The sequence below is a fragment of the Pongo pygmaeus genome, chromosome 18 (genome assembly GCF_028885625.2).
Source record: "Pongo pygmaeus isolate AG05252 chromosome 18, NHGRI_mPonPyg2-v2.0_pri, whole genome shotgun sequence".
Classification (NCBI taxonomy): domain Eukaryota; kingdom Metazoa; phylum Chordata; class Mammalia; order Primates; family Hominidae; genus Pongo; species Pongo pygmaeus.
The window spans coordinates 49,160,564-49,177,644 of NC_072391.2; the positions used below are offsets into that span (position 1 = coordinate 49,160,564).

The 17,081-nt window shown below is 39.3% G+C and overlaps 1 long non-coding RNA gene across 1 annotated transcript; it reads left to right on the forward strand.

Moving 5' to 3' along the window:
- Window positions 1-1,752: 1,752 nt before the first annotated feature.
- On the forward strand, window positions 1,753-15,665 carry LOC129015451 (uncharacterized). Its single transcript, XR_008494591.2, has 3 exons — window positions 1,753-1,878; window positions 11,581-11,696; window positions 14,899-15,665. It is a non-coding gene; the product is annotated as an uncharacterized LOC129015451 (long non-coding RNA).
- Window positions 15,666-17,081: the final 1,416 nt, after the last annotated feature.

The following is a 17,081-nucleotide window of genomic DNA, read 5'->3' on the forward strand; positions in this document are numbered from 1 at the left end:
CAAAATAATGACTGAAGACATGACATTAGAAATCTATGGCACAATAAAGCAAGCTCCAACATATATAGTGACTGGTAGCTTATGGCGTGGGGAGGGATGACAGAAAAAGAAATTAAAATACATGATTAGAAGATTCCTGAATTAAAGGAAAGAAACACTTAATTGGGAATAGAAAGCCCTGTTCACATCCTGAAGAAACACCAAGGTGTAGTTTGGTAATAAACTTTAAGGATTAAAACAAAACAAAACAAAGATACAAAGGAGAAAAAAATTCTGCCTCAGACTTAACCAAATAAATGCAATAAGATTATCAAAAAAAAATTCTGTTATTTGGGTGAGTTACCAAAATGAGGCATTCTTCTTTGCTTAAGAGGTGGGGCCCATGACGCAGGGGGAGCCTCTACTTTGTTAGATCGCTGCTCAAATTCTGGACCACAAACTTGAGCATTGGAGGTCGTTTTCTATTCCTAGTGGTACCCCCAGTGGATTCACTCATTAGAGGTTGTCTGAATGCGCATTATTTCCCAGGAGCATGTCAATTACCCCATTCTCTTACCAACAATGCTTTTATGTATGGCCAGAAGCGTCCATTTTTATCTTCAATAAATTTTAATCTTCACTAAGCTTTTATCTTCAACGCGTTAGGAAAGAGCAGGCTTTTGTTGGTTAATTGCGCATTCCTTCTTCTTATATATTGCCTCAGTGCACGTTGCCCATTTTCCTACCATTTTCTTTATTTTTTAAGTTGGACTGCAGTTGCTCTTTGTGAACTGTCAGATGTGTTGAGAGAATGGGCTTCTCCGGAGTGTATTTTATCTTTTGAATTTGTTTCTGGTGTTTTGCTGAACCAAAGCTTTTCATTTGAACGTGGTCAAATCCTTCAGACTTCTCCTTCACAGCCTCTAGGTATCTCATCTTCCTTGGAAAGGTCTTTATATCACTCTGGGATTATGACATTCTTATACTTTTAGTATTAACATGGCTGAACCGCAACCGATGACAGGAAATTGGATGCTTCTGACCCAGTGAGCAGAAGAACCCTGGGAAAAGGATGACATTTTTTTCAAAGGGCTAAAAATATAAAACATACAGACCAAACAGCAGAAAACTGAAAATCCAAGGTCTAAGGCAGTGCTTCTTGCCTGCTTGTAATTTGTGAACTGATAGAAAGGACACAGAAACATACCTTAAGGTCCACTATCAGCTATGTTGCCTTATGGTATATTATGCATGCGTGTCTGCACATGTATGTACACAAAGCTGACAAGTTAATGATGTAAATAGGCTCTTCTACATGCCTAGAAAGAGAAGAAACTCTGACAAAGCCCATGATTCTTTCCAATTTGGCATTCTTTTAAGTACCCAATACCAATATCCCATGGTATTCATCATCAACCGGGACTCTCAGATTAAACTTTCTTGATTCTGAAATTTTATAACCATCTACTCTATTCCCTTGTTTCCCCAATAGTCTAGTAAAAGCCCAAAATAGAGACTTTTCTAAACTATTGCTCCTGATCTCAACCCCCTACCCTACCTCCCTGGATTAAGTTCCTCTTGATTGATGGAGTTTGGTTGTCTGGATGCTGCAAGCTCAGGTGCCCCAATTTATAGTCTGGCTCCAAGCCCCACCCACTGCTGAATGACCAGGGGCAGTGTGATGTTGAACCTAAAGGTCTCTATTGTGACATATGTAGCTGGTACAAAAGAATGTTTGCTTGCCCTCTTGAAGGTCTTGAACACTGCTGGAAGCCTACTAGATATTTAATGTAATCACCATGATAATGGCTAAGATTTATTAAGCATCTGTTATGTGCTTTATAGTGCTAAGAACTTCTCATGTATTTACTCACTGAATCGTCACAAAAACCTTATGAAGTAGGTAAAATTATTATATTGTCATTCCCCGATTTAGAGTATAAGTTAATGAAAGTCCCAAATAAAAATAACTCAAAAAGGCTTTTCCAAAAAAAAGGGAGAGGATCCATTTGATCCATTGTAAGAAATTCTGTGATAGTTATTTATGGTAAACTTGGCTACCCCAAGCAATGAATGACACAGTGATAAAACAGACTCTTGTCTGGAGCTTTTCAAACTGTAAATGATTAATAATGTTCATTTCTTACTAAATGCCTTGAAGAAAGCAGTGCCCCTTCATGAGGGAGATAAGGTATACATAGAACGTAGCAGAGAGTGGAATAAAAGGCCGGGTAAATCACTTTAACACTTGCAAATAAGAGAATTCACCAAGGAGGGCTTGGAGGCTGTTAAGATTTCCTCTAAGACAAGTCTCACCTTACATCACCACTGGGTATTTTCTAAGGCAGGGATTTCACCCATTCCATCTTTGGACTAGCAATATCCGTCTCAGGGGAATGAAGAAGAGTGGGAGGGATGATCCCATCTCTAGTCTTCACATGGACTAGAAATAACTGTTGTGACATAAGAGCTTGTGAAATTTCTTTAATTCCCCCAATATTATCACTGTTTGGTTGATGTTCTTATACTATGCTAATTTTCCTATGGGAAAAAACAGTAAGACACTCAAAAGAAACCATTTGCTGGTTTTGAGAGGCAATAGAAAGGGTCAAGTAGATAATTCTGTATCTAGTGCCTCCATTTTCTATTACTACATAATGAATGACTACAAACTTAGTGGTTTAACACCATAAATTCATTATCTCACAGGTTTTGTGGGTCAGGAGCCTGACATGTTTTAGCTGGGTACACACGAGGCTGAAAACAAGATGTTGGTCATTTACATAATCATCTGGAGACCAACCAGATAAATGTCCACCACCAAGCTCCTCCAGATTGTTGGAAGAATTTATTTTCTTGTGACTGTATGAGTGAGGTTTCCATTTTCTTGCTAGTTGTTGGCCAGGGACTTCTCTCAGCAGCTAGAGGTTGCTCTCAGGCTCTTGTCACTTGGCCCTTCACACAGGTAGTTTAGCATGTGACTGTTTAATCCTTCAAGACAAGCAGAATTTCTATTTCTTTCTTTATAAATGTCCCGGCCTTTGAAGAACTCATTTGATTAGATCAGACCCACCCATGATAATCTTTCTTGTGATTAACTCAGAATCAACTTCTCTGGGACCTTAATTATGTCGACAGAATCCCTTCACCTTTATCATAGTATGCAACCTAATCATGAGAGTAAACAGCGCAAACACTAGGGGGGCAAGAATTGTGAGAGCCATCTCAAAATTCTGCTTACCATGCCTGTGGACCCAGAACTTTATTAGGGATTAGAGGATGCACCAGGAGAAAGCAACTCAAATCCTTGAGGAATGCAGAGAGAAGGCGTAAGGACATAAGGGAGGCTGTGGCCTGGAATGAGACAGACGAAACTGTGTTTGCCTGCCAAAGTTGTCCCTGCTGTAACTGGAATGCTTCACTAGAGGCTGAAGGAGGAGGGAGCTGCAGGAAAAGTTGAATATTTATACCTTTCAGACTAAGGTTGTCTTCTATATCTGGCCACTCATCCTAAGAAGAGGAACCACATCACTGGCTGAGCCCAGACCTAGGAGGGCAGGTTATCTTATCTTGCATTGCAACTCTGATCAACTGATAGAGTCTGCATGCAGTGTCACCTTGAGAAATATTCTGAGACTGTGTTGTGGTTCAGCAGGAAAGAGTGTTGTGTTTGATTAGCTATGTCTTTCTTGAACTCTGGAAGGCGAATGGAAGTATGTTGAACAAGTACTGGCTATTCATGACTTAGACTGTACACATTACCCGAAGACATGTCAGCAAATATTAAAACAAAATACAAAGTGCTTAGAAATATACACTGTATAGAAAAGAGACGGCCTTTATAAGATTGTTTTGAGGACTAAGCTCTGATTTTTTTTTATCTTGCCCAAATTCCTATCTAAGGGGTCTCGGGAGTCATGGCCTACAAACCATGAACTCTCATCAGATGGGTTTTATTTAACCCTGTATATTGTAATTTACTTTCCAATCTGACTCCAGCATAACAAGGAAGAAAATCAAAATGTTTTATCCCAAAATATATTTCCTTGCCATACCTTGAAATTGTCCTGCAAGTCTCTTGTGGGAAAAATCCACATTCTCTAGAGAATCCCCTTTCCCCTTTGTTTTTTTTTCCCCTTCCTTTCCAGATCCAGGAGACAATCAACTAAGAGCCAGGCATCCTTTTAGGTCTGATAAGAAACATTTTACAACCTGCCCTCTCTGAAGTCTGCTATCTGAGAGCTTCCTCTGCACAATAAAACTTGGTTTCCACAGTCCTTTATCTTAACCTGAACATTTCCTTTGATTCCAGATCTTCAGATAAACTCAACCAATTGTCAACCAGAAAATGTTTAAATTTACCTATAGCCCAGAAGCCTCCACTTTTTTTCCCACCTTTCTGAACAAAACCAATGTATTTCTTAAATGTATTTGATGTCTCATGCCTCCCTAAAATATATAAAATAAAACCAAGCTTTACAACGACCACCTTGGGCACATGTTCTCAGGACCTCCTGAGGGCTGTGTCATGGGCCATGGGCATATTTGGCTCATATTTGGCTCAGAATAAATCTCTAAAAATATTTGACAGAGTTTGACTCTTTTCATCAACTCTTTCTTTGCTTCTCATCCCCCAAACTGTCATTTTTTCTACTTAAAGTCGCCTATTGGGAGGTTGTTTACTTATAGACCCAACTCATACATGATTTCTTGGGAAATACCAGGTAAATGTAAAAATGTACAGACCTCAAAGAGTGATGAAGTCATAAAACAGAAACACTTCAATGTTTGAAAATAGTTTTATAAGAGTGAACAGTCTATCGACTCATCACTATGCCACCAAAGCAATATGTAAACGTGTATCTTATTTCCCAGTGCTGCTTAGAAGCCACAGAAAGAAGGAGGTGCCCATATTAAAGAAAGGATTGATTGAAGGACTTCCTGAAGAGTCGGATGAGCCACATCCCATTTAGCAGATAGAGAAATTCAGGGTCATGTCTGAGTCTTCAGGCCTCCACTAGACCTTCTCATTTGATCAGATAAAGTCTCCTGAGCATTTTAATATTGAGAATATTTGCAGTCCTCCTTGGAGCCATTTCTGCTTTCCCATTCCTTGGGGCTTGGCAAGAAGAAGTCACCTGATTTTCACAACTTCATGGCATTTTCCCAATCATGAAAATGCCCTCATGTTTGTCACTCATACAACAAACAAAGGCAAGAAAGCAAATCCATCTGCAGAATAGTGCCATATGAAGCTAGATTAAAATGCTAATGGGTGAACATGACACAGAGAAAACAGCACACTGCTGAGGGTTAAAGAAACATGGATTTCATCCAGAAAGGCCCTTTGTACCACAGTCTCTACTACCCAGCTGTGTCTGAGGGGCTGGAGACAATGAAAGTAAGACAGAAGTGGAAACCAAACTTTTATGCCTCCTAGTCCCAGTTATTGCTCCTTTCAACACCTTGGTTTGTTTTTTCTTGGAATAAGGCTATGTAAACCCTGAAGAAACAGCCCCTGGCAATGCTTTCTCACAGAAATTCCCTCCCTTATATTTCTTCCCCCTCCAACCCTTTATGTAATGGAACTACTTTGGTATAGACAATAGGTTGCAATTATCCTTCGGAACCGAGCAAGGAAAGAATGCACCAAGATGGGCACGGGTGCAAAACTAAACACATACCCTTAAAATACTAAGCAGAATGCATGCCTCTGATATTCTCATCAGTCCTGAGCCAAATTATTTAGTTTATAGCTATTAGATGCATCAGGACAGTTCTTCTGATCCCTGTGCTATTCCTTGGGTATCGAATTTAGCAACAACATATTGGTGAATTAATTTCAAAGATCTTTGGGAGAAAACAGAATTGAATCCAGTGAACTCAGGGATGAATAATATCCCTGAATTTGGAAATGAAATGTGTTTCCATTAAGAAATTGCTTCAGAAATGAAGTAGAACAAGATACATAAATTCCAAGTATCTCTCTTAACAGAAAGACTTGAGAAATGTGTTTAAAGAAACATATTAATTATCTATAGCTATTCTAAATGCTTCTAAAAACAAACAAACAAAATGTCTACGCATTGTGACATTGTGTGTTTATTGAGTAAGCCCAAGATCTTAGTGTGCATTGATTCTTTGGTTGCCATGGCAGAGGGAATGGTTTCTGTGATATGACAGCAGTTGCCATATGTTCAGCTTCAAGCCAACTGATTCCATCACAAAAAGAAAAGAGAGAAAAAGGAGCTGTGCAGCCTCACCTATTCCAAGGGTCCTATTAGGACCAAGTTGTCATATGAGCCTCTGTTCCGGGCCTGACAGTGAATACATGCCATAGCCATGTCCTTTATGCAACATATTTGCAAAGGATTTTTACATGGAAGCCACTACTCCAGTATCCCAATCAGCATCTAACTCAGATACAGTCTTCTATAAGTTAAAACATGGCCTATGAAGCGATTTTTTAAAAGATTTGTAGTCAAGAAGAGACACCTTCTTTGGGGAGGATGAGGCAACTGGAGTTGCCAATGACCTTAGAGAGCTGGAACTTGAGACACACAGAGGGAATGTGTGAATTGTAGGATCACCAATAGAATCAGTAAGTGTTTACCTGTAGGGGATAAATCCTGGAAGAATTCCAGATTTTGAAAGTGTCTGGACCATTTGAAGCAGCATCTCACAGGGTGAGTTGGGCATATTCTTGCCCAATTCTCTCTCTCCATAAATAATTCCGGGCTGAGTGTTTCATGGTCTGACTCATTGTGACTATCATGTATGTGGCTATGTTGCCAATTAGGATGCCAATATTCCCACTGTCAGAGCACTAATGAGTGTTTTTAGTATCCAAGAGATTACTTTTTGGTATTCTTCCAAGGTCCTGTGAGTAAGTTGGCTATTCACTGATAGAGAAATTTATTTTTTCTGGAACTTTATGGTATGCATTATTAAATCCTTGCTACAGCAATCTAAATGATCCTTGAAGGAGTCAGAGCCCTTCCAACTGCAAGCAAAGGACTTTTGATGTTGAGATATGGCCCCAATGGCGCTCTTCAGTAATCCCTATTTTCTTTACTATGGAAACTCGTAAGAATATCCAAACTAGCAGACTTAAGCTAGGCAATCTACACTAATCATGGTTTTGTTTTTACCATAGTTAAATTGTTTAAAAGTGATGGCAACGCTGAGCACTTTGTACATATACACAATAACAGGGCTGTCATTCTTTTATCAGGTCACCAAATCAACCAGACAGCCCACTCCACATATGGGCAAATGGCTTGAAGGGACACATTACCAAAGAATTCCCAACAGTCAAAATGTGTTTAATCTTATCCACATACATATCTCAACATATCTCAATATCCATATCCATATCTTAATAAATCAAAAATGTGTTTAATCTTATCCATATCCAGAGAAATGCAAATTAAAACTATAGAAGGATGCCACTATGCACCCACCAGTTTGGCTCAAATTTAAAAGTTCAGCAACATCAAGTATTACTAAAGATGTAGGGCATTCAGAGCTCTTATATGCTGCTGGTAGGAATAAAAGTTGCTGCCAACACTTTGGAAAACAGTTGGGCATTATCCAATAAAATTAAAGAAATGCAAAAATTCTTACCTAACAATTATACTCTAAGGTGTGTGTACAACTGTCTATTTACACCAATGAGGATGCTCCCAGCACCATAGCTTGTAATAGCCCCAAACAGAAATTTCCCAAATGCCTATCAGTATTATTGACAATTGGTCCAAAAATCCATTTATCATCATTGAAAATGAACAAACTCCAGTTACACTTAAGGACATAGTAAACTTGATAGGGTAGGGAGAGAGTTGCTATCAAGAAGAGTAGGCAGTTGGTGGCCACATAGATAGATTTTTACTTGTTATGCGTACATATAAATTTATGTCTGGATTTCATTTTGTTTGGCCTGGCGACAGTATTTGTATTGTCTGCCATAATGAATGAAGTATTGGACATCTAACTGTTCTTATCAACCAGACTGTAAGCTCTTGAAGAAGAAATATATATATATGTGTGTGTGTGTGTATGTATGTATGTATATATGTGTATATATATATACACATATATATTTCAATTTACTCTCCAGTAAGTTATATTTTCCAGTTTAAAATAAAAAGTTGAAAGAAAAATCAGTATCCAACAGGGACCATATGTTCAGCTTCAAGTCAACTGATTCCATCGCAAAAAGAGAAGAGAGCAGAAGTTGCTGTGCAGCCCTACCTATTCCAAGGGTCGTGTTAGCACCAAATTGTCATATGGGCCTCTGTTATGGACCTGATAGTGAATACATGCCATCGCCATGTCCTTTATGCAACATATTTGCAAAGGATTTTTACATGGAAGTCACTATTCCAGTATCCCAATCAGCATCTAACTCAGATATAGTCCTCTGTAAGTTAAAACAGGGCCTATGAAGCGATTTTTTAAAGATTTGTAGTCAAGGAGAAACACATTCTTTTGGGGGAGGATGGAGCAACCCTTCTTGTGAAAACTTTAACTAAAAATTTGGACTGTAATTCAAATAAATCTCAGTAGACACATAGGAATGTAGTTTTCATTTATCTATTCCAACCCTTATTGGATCTGCTTGTTTGTGTACCTAACAATTCTTTGGGGTAATGAGTGTCACAGAGACACATGTAAAGAAAAATTGACCAAAAGACAGTTCAGAGAGCTAGGGTTCTTTAGAGAGGTAAAGAAGAAAAGAAATGTTGTTGCATCCTTCTTCTGTGAGGTGGCAGTAACTCGAGAGTAGAGGATCCTCGTCAAACCGTGTGTTTCCTCTGATGAACTCCTGTTATGATAATTATTATCACTCCAGAGATGTTGATAATTATATTTAGACGGTTTTTAAAGCAATGTTGTATAATATTTTTCCCCATTTAACACCAGCATCAGAGCTGATGAATACTCAGTCAGAAGAAATGCAGGCCTGCAGGTTTGTCCACAAAGTGTTCCCATCAACCTTGTAAGTGAGTTTGATAATTTATACGTTATATTAGGGGGGAAACACACTCTTTCGGAAAGGACCAGTTCTTGGCGCATAATCAGTTCCCATTGAATTTAAACAACTTTTGGTCCTACACCAATGCTGATAAAATACTTTCAAATGTACAGAATATTAACCAAATGTTTATATTAAACAACTCCTTTCAGGTGAAAATGCACTCGGCGAAGCGTAGCTCCCTGGAGGAAGTTAGTGAATATTAATGTTTAGCACATTATAAGGCTCTACAAGTACTCTGATGTTGGAGGCCAAAGGGGAGATAAACGAGCAAGGTTGGTGGGTGGGCCCTGCCAGGGTAAGGTACAATCACATTGGACATAACCTCACTGAGATGGAAATGGAGGTTGAAATACATGCAATCGGGGCTGCTAGGAACTAGGAGGCAGATATGGACTGAGAAGGAGAGTACCAGGCTCTCCTGCGTGTTCCCAACTCAACCCCCTGAAGACCTAGTCTGATTTCAGACCTGCCCAGGGTCCCATCAGCAGAGAGATTTATAGGGCATGCTTCATAATTAATACCAGCCAATTTCCAGTTAATCATGGCCCTCGATTTCGGGTAAGTGAAGGTTGCTTATCATGAGAAGCATTCGGACTTAGTTAAGTGCTACAGTATTTCAAATCTGCCAAAGCACACCAGCCATTTCCAATTATCATTGTTTATCTGCAGGTTTCAGGAAATCATATAAATACACAACTCACAGTGCATGTACACATATTTCAGGGGGGAAGACAGCTTTTATCATCCAGGCTGAAGGTCAAAATGAAAATTCTTTTGCATATCTCTTGGTGGGTAAAAGGCCAGACTGGGGAGCATGAGACCCAGGGACAATGCCCAGCTCTGAATAGGACATCGGTGGTATTTCAGTGAGCTAGCTCACATCTGCACTTCTGTTCCTCCATCCATAAAATGAGGATATTAATATTTCAGGTAACCAGGGTGAAGTGGTTTGAGCAGCTTGGAAGACCAATGCTAAACAAGCATATGGTATTATTTTTTAGTCTTGTGTTAATAATACTTTAGAATTCAATGCATGTTCAACATTTTGTTGTTGTGGTTATAGTCTAATTTTATATTTTAGTAGCTACTTTTAAAATTAGTAAGGCTAAATCTTCTCAGATTTATTGAAGTTCCAAATGAATAATGATAAAGGGAAACCAATGTTATAATTCCCATTTTACAGATAAAATAATGTCAGGACTGAAAAATCTCTCTCTAGAAGATGTTGTATGCATCTTATAGCCTCTGGAATGGCTCTCATATCAATCATCCTAAAATACTGGTTCTAATTTTCAAACACTATTTTCAGAAAAGCAGAGTACAGAATTTTCCGTAAAATTCAGTTCTAACCTCTCTACCTGTATCCATATCTTTTTTTTTTTTGAGACTGAGTCTCACTCTGTTGCCCAGGCTGAGACTGAGTCTCACTCTGTTGTCGAGGCTGGAGTGCAATGGTACGATCTCAGCTCACTGCAACCTCCATCTCCCAGATTCAAGTGATTCTCCCTGCCTCAGCCTTCTGAGTAGCTGAGATTACAAGCACCCACAACCACACCCAGCTAATGTTTGTATTTTTACTAGAGACGGGGTTTCGCCATGTTGGCCCGGCTGGTCTCGAACTCCTGACCTTGGGTGATCCGCACAGGCGTGAACCACTGCACCTGGCCTCATGTCTATTGAAGACTCGTAAACTTGCAGATCCTGACACCATAGAACATGGTCACACAGTAGCCATGCTTGGCACATGAAGTAAATGTTAGGGCCTAGAGAGGGTAAGTGACCAGCTCAAAATCAACACAGCTAGGACCTGAGCCAGGATTACAACCCCCATTTGAGTGTCTTCTTTACTATGTTAAACCCCGTAGAGTTTGTTCTCAATCAAGAATCTACCATGGCTTCATGCTTTGTTTGATTGCAAGGCAGACACAGGACAACCTTCAGCAAATTCTGATTGAGTAGCAGTGTGAAAGCTGGAGTAGAAAAACTAATAAGTAAAAGATATTCTCCCTTCTTAAAGAGCTTACAGCTTGGTTGAGAAAAATGTTAGGTGTTCAATACTTCACTCACTATGGGAGACATTACAAATACTGTCACCAGGCCAAATAAAATGAAATCCAAACATGTGGGAGTAGACTAGTGATTTTCAATGTATGTTTTGAAAAACAATCCCACAAGATTGGCCATGCATATGATTAAATAAGTTTGAGACAGAACACACATTTTAGAGTCACAAGACACAAATGCATTCAAGTGCTCTGAGATGTCCCACAGTAAAGGAACCCATTGAATAATGTCCAGTTTTGTGTTTCTCAGACTCATAAAGCCTTTTCAAGGCTTTCAATTGACTTGGCCTTTTCTTACTTCATCTATGGAATTCTAATCTGTAACTGAAAGTGTAACTATAATTTTACGTGCTTCATGTCCTGGTCATCTTTTAATCATTGGCTCTTAATACAATGTCTAGCTTGTGGTCCCTTGCATCTATTTGTTGAATGAATACATAGCCTTCTTGGTGCTGTGATGGAGAACAGGATCACTAAGCCATGTTCTTTGTCCTCCAGGATGGCTCTCTCAAATGTTAGTATCTGTATGAATCCACCTTGGGATATTAGTAAAAATGAGTTTCTGATGCAGAAGATCTAGAAAGCGCCTGAAATTCTGATATTCTGTCTCCCAGGTAAAACCAATATTCCCAGCCCCAGGGTCACTCTTTAAGGCCACAGTAGATATGAGCTCTCACTCTAGCAAGAGATGTATGCTATGAAAAGATGTGACACTTGTCACCATAGTTCAAGAACAGTTCTGGCCAGGCAGGGTGGCTCACGCCTGCAATCCCAGCACTTTGGGAGGCCGAGATGGGTGGATCACGAGGTCAGGAGATTGAGACCATCCTGGCCAACATAGTGAAACCCCATCTCTACTAAAATACAAAAAAAAAAAAAAAAAAAAAATGAGCCAGGCATGGTGGCATGTGCCTGTAGTCCCAGCTACTCCGGAGGCTGAGGCAGGGGAATCGCTTGAACCCAGGAGGCAGAGGTTGCAGTGAGCCAAGATAGTGCCACTGCACTCCAGCCTGGCAACAGAGTGAGATTCCATCTGAAAAAAGAAAAAAAATTACAGTTCTATGGGAAGACCAGGGCAGACATGATTTATTCTGCCTGGGCAGGTAGGGAGACAGTGGAGGAGTATCTTGTAAATGTCATGGGAGGGGTGCTTTGAGATGAGCTTCAAAGAGTGGCATTTTGCCAGGCAGAGGAAGGAAGGACATACAGGTTAGTCAACAGCATGAACTAAGTGGCAGAGCAAAGTACCGTGTACTACACGTTCAGGAAGCAGTGAGGTAGGAGCACATAGTACTTAGGGAGTCAAGAGATAAATTGTAGAAGAGACATTGAACTGAATTGTGTTATGGTTTGGATATTTGTCCCCTCCAAATATCACATTGAAATTTGAACCCCAGTGTTAGAGATGGGACATAATGGGAGGTGTTTGGGCCTTGGGGGTGGATCCCTCATTAATGACTTGGTGTGGTCCCTGTGGTAATGACGGAATACTTACTTCCTTAGTTCGTGAGAGAGCTGAGTGTTTATAAGAGCATGGCATCCCTTTCCTCTCTCTCTTGCTCCCTGTCTCACCATGCTACACACCGGCTCCTCTTCCTCCTCTACCATGATTGGAAGCTTCCCAAAGTCCTCACCAGAAGCAGATGCTGGTGCCTTGCTTCTAATACAGCCACGCAGAAACATTTTTCTTTATAAATTACCCAGCCTCAGGTATTCCTTGATAGCAACACAAAATGACCTAAGACAGCATTGCATTTTAAAAGTCCAAATGTTTAATGGTGGAATTCCAGAAATAATAAACTGGCAGGAAAGAAACTTTGATAAGTGGGTAGAAATCTTCTTGCTGCCCTTTCATGAAACCATGTGGCCTGCATGGACACTATCTGCTCCTGGATTTAGCCCTGCTTTCAAATTTTAATGGGATGTCAGTGAGGTTTCCAAAATGATTGATAAAGCATAATCAACCCCTTTCATTGGTTGAAGATTATGCTGTTTTTAAAAAGCACTTAGCATTTCAAGGGTTGTTTTATAAGCATCTGCACAAACCTATGAAGCAACAAACTTTATTTAGCAGTTATCGACAGACTACTACTGCTTACAGGGTTGTATTCTTCCATTCTGTTTCAGATTTTAGCCCAGCTGTTCTGGGATCTTTTATTTCAAAAACTGGAAAACCAGGGCTATTAATAGAGTCAGGCAGCTAATTTAAATCTGATAATGTGCTGACACTTGGCTGCATACTTCAGCACAGATGCCCATGTGTGCAATGTGTATTTATTTCTGTACAAATGTGTACATGCATATGTATAAATAACAGCAAATACTATGAAGTCAACACTTATTATTTAACAGGGCCACCTGGGAGTTATCCTGTGCCTCATAAATAGAACACTATTTGACATGTAAAAATCTTCTACAAGGTGATTGAAGCCAGCAGGTTTAAGGGTCAGAGTTATTATAAGTGGGAGCATTACAGGCACACACAGTACTTCTTCTGGATGGAAGAGAGACCCATAGAAGACCAGAACATTTTAGCTAAACTTTACTTTCCTCATATGCCTTATACTGTAACCAAATTACTTACTATTGTCCATATATATTATATAGTTTTCTTCATCTTGCTTATGTTATTTTCTCTGTGAATTAGATAAGAGTCTGGTCTTTAAAATTAGCTTTGGGTTCAAGTTTCAGCTTTGCCAAATTCTAGCTATGCGATTTGGAGCAAATTACTTACTAAACCAAGCCTGGCCTCTCATCTGTACAATGGAGACATTCATTTTATTTACATCGAAGGGCTTTTATGAGGATCAAATGACATAATGCAAGTAAACACTCAGCACAATGTACAAATCTGATTCATGGTGACAGAAATCAGAGTGTTTTTCTGGAGTGAAAGGTCATGGGGTTTCACTTGGTTAGGGACATAAGGAAACTAAAGCAATAAATATCTTGTATCTTAATGGGGGTGGTGGTTACATAGGTATATTTTCCCCATCTAATATATAGGTGTGATGATGATGATGGTGGTTATTATTATTATTCTCCCATCTCCATATCTAAATGCTATTTATTTTTCAATGTTTAGCTCAGGAACCATTTTTTTTTTTCCTGTAGCTTTCACAGTCTCTGTAATTGGAAGAGATCTCTTACTTTGAACTTATTCTTTGCATTTCTAAGATACAGTCTTCCTGGTGTTAAGATTTAGCTCTTTGTATGTGTCTCTTACCTCCACTAGCTTGCCAGTCCTTGATAAGGTGTCTCTGGGTGGTCTTGGAATCCTGCACAGTATCTAGTAGAGATCTGTTTACTCTTTATCCTCCCATTAAATCACTGTGGAAAGGGTGAATTCAGTGTAACCCTACACAGAACTGCCTTGAACTTCATTCTAGTACCTCAATACATCCAAAGTCTTCTCCAGGGTTTCCACAAGCACAGTTTCCTCCTGGCTTTGGCTATAATTTCCATGTATGTTGACTCTGTTACTTTCATCCAGTCATAAAATTCTATGCTACTTTTTATAATTTGCACAGGCACATATATTCACCTTAGACATGTATGTGCGAAATAAACTTTACTGAAGAGGTGGGGAGTAGGGTTGCAAAGATGTGGGACTCATGCCACAGCAGTGCCAAGAGCAATGAGCAAAGCCAGCCTGTTCTCACACATCTCCCAGCCTCTCTGCCACCAGAGGCTTTATCTAGCTCTTCAGCCTTGTGCTGCACCCAGATTTCCACCATCACAGTGTCTCTTCTCTGTTCCTCTTTGTCTTTTCTCCTTTCTCTCAGGAAGAGAAACAAATTCCTTTCTTTGTTGCAGGTCAAGGAGTTCAGCCATTATCTTGACTTTGTCGAAGTCCTAGGCACTCCCATGCCCTCAGAGTCTCATTTTGAATCCAGGCACTTAGGGATGCTATTTTTCCACATCAAACAGCTTCCTCCCAGCAAAAGAATTCTGGTGACAGTAGTGAAGATAATTTTCACTCTTGCTTACAGAATGACCAAGCAAAAGCAGAGAGGAGAAGAATGAAGTAAAGACAACCAAAGGAAAAGACTGATGGCTCCTTAAGAATGATCTTGATAAAGGAATGGTGGCTGAGGTGTCCATCTCCTAAACCACCCACCTTACAGACTCCCTAGAGCAACACCATACAGAAAGTTGCACCTTCAGGGGAAGACACAAGAATCCTGGAGTGGAAAAAAATTGGGTAATGATGACAGCCTTCGAGGTCTTGAGAGTAAAACAGAAGCAAAAAAAGTGTTATTTTTATCTTTTAAAGATTGTTCCCTCTTAAGACTTTTGCAAATGATTAAGATTTCAATTTCGTTCCAGGAAAAAAATAAGATTTTTGTTTGACAAAAAAAAAATTTTGTTTAGAACAGGTGGGAAGGAAGAGATAGTTTAGCCACATCCAAGAGACCTGTAAATTGGGTACAGTGATGTGAATGGTGTACCAGTCATAAGAGAATGTTAACTGGAGAAGTCTCTGCTGTCTTCCTGAAACTGAGGAGGGTGTAACCATCCTTGTGGAAGCGTCCACTTTTATTGAAGATTGGCTAAATAAATCTGTGCCTACTGCAACTCAAGCCATTTCAAATTGGTCTGTACTCATTTAATTTATTAAATCTTTAATCCATAATATTGAACACATATTATGTTATTGACACTGAGTACAATAGAGAATGCAGTCAGGAAATGAGGCAACCTTAAAGACCAGAGGCTGTCAACCGTGACAGCATATTAGAATCACCTGGAGAAATTTTATGACCTTGATTCCTAAATCACACTTAAGGTCAATTAGTCAGAAGCTAGGGGTGGTACCTAGCCACAAGCAGCTTATGGTTTTGTTTTGTTTTGTTTTGTTGTTGTTGTTGTTGTTTTTAATTGCAACTCAGTATTGGGAAAAAAAAACATGGAGATAAGAGATGACTACATAGCCATTCACTGTCATGATGGAAGATTGTCTAACAAGCCTACCCAAAGACTATCTAATTCTTTAGGGGAATGTACCTTCATTTATTTTACTATTTAGTAGGATATTTACTTAGGATATTACACAACTCTGTAAAAGCAGATGTTGCCTTGCAGAACAAACAGAGGCCCAAGCTTATTCAAATAGAATAGAGCTTGTGTTTCTGTAATTCTAACAAGTTCTCGGATGATTCTGACACGTGCTGAAGTTTGACAACTATTGGAAAAGTCTGGTAGCAATGCAATAGATTCTGGTACAATAATAATGCAAATACTTTTTTCACTAGTAGAGCTGCAAATAATTTCTGTCTAATTCCAAGATTACAGGATTTTTTGCTCCATAGAACATTAACCAGTTTTGTATCTCACCTAGCAATCTTACTTCAGCATTCTTTCAGGACCTATGTCTACTTGGTCTTTCTAGTTCTCTTTGAACCAATTGAAAGTTATCCTGCTGGCTCCCTCCTTAAATGAATTAAATAACTTTTTGGCAAGTAGTCATTGTACATTTGTATGAGATTCAAGCTTTCAACATTTGAAAATTATACTTTGACACCAGGTGATACCAATGTGCATCCAAGATTGAGATTCACTGCTCTAGAGAGCAGCCAAAATCCTGGAAGGCATCCGAAGAGAAACCACTGTTTTCTCTATCCCAAGCAGAATCATATAATTATTCTTGAAAACTTTTATGAGTCCTACCTGATAACAATAAAAATTAATATTTACTGAGTGCTTACTAGTGCCAAGCACGCTATTCTAAGAGCTTTACACCCATGATTAAATCTATTAATCATTACACAACCCTATAAGAGAGGTTCTCTCATCTGCATACCAATTTCATAGATGAGAGAACTGAGGCACAAAAGTTTAAGCCACTTGTCTATATTGACACTGTTGCTAAGTGACAGAGCTTGAGTTCACACCTAGGAAGTACTGCCTGTGCCCTTCAGGGCTAAGACATACCGTACTTCAGGGATTAAGGAGATCTACCTTTAGAGTTATTTATCCAGATTCATAGACACCTACAA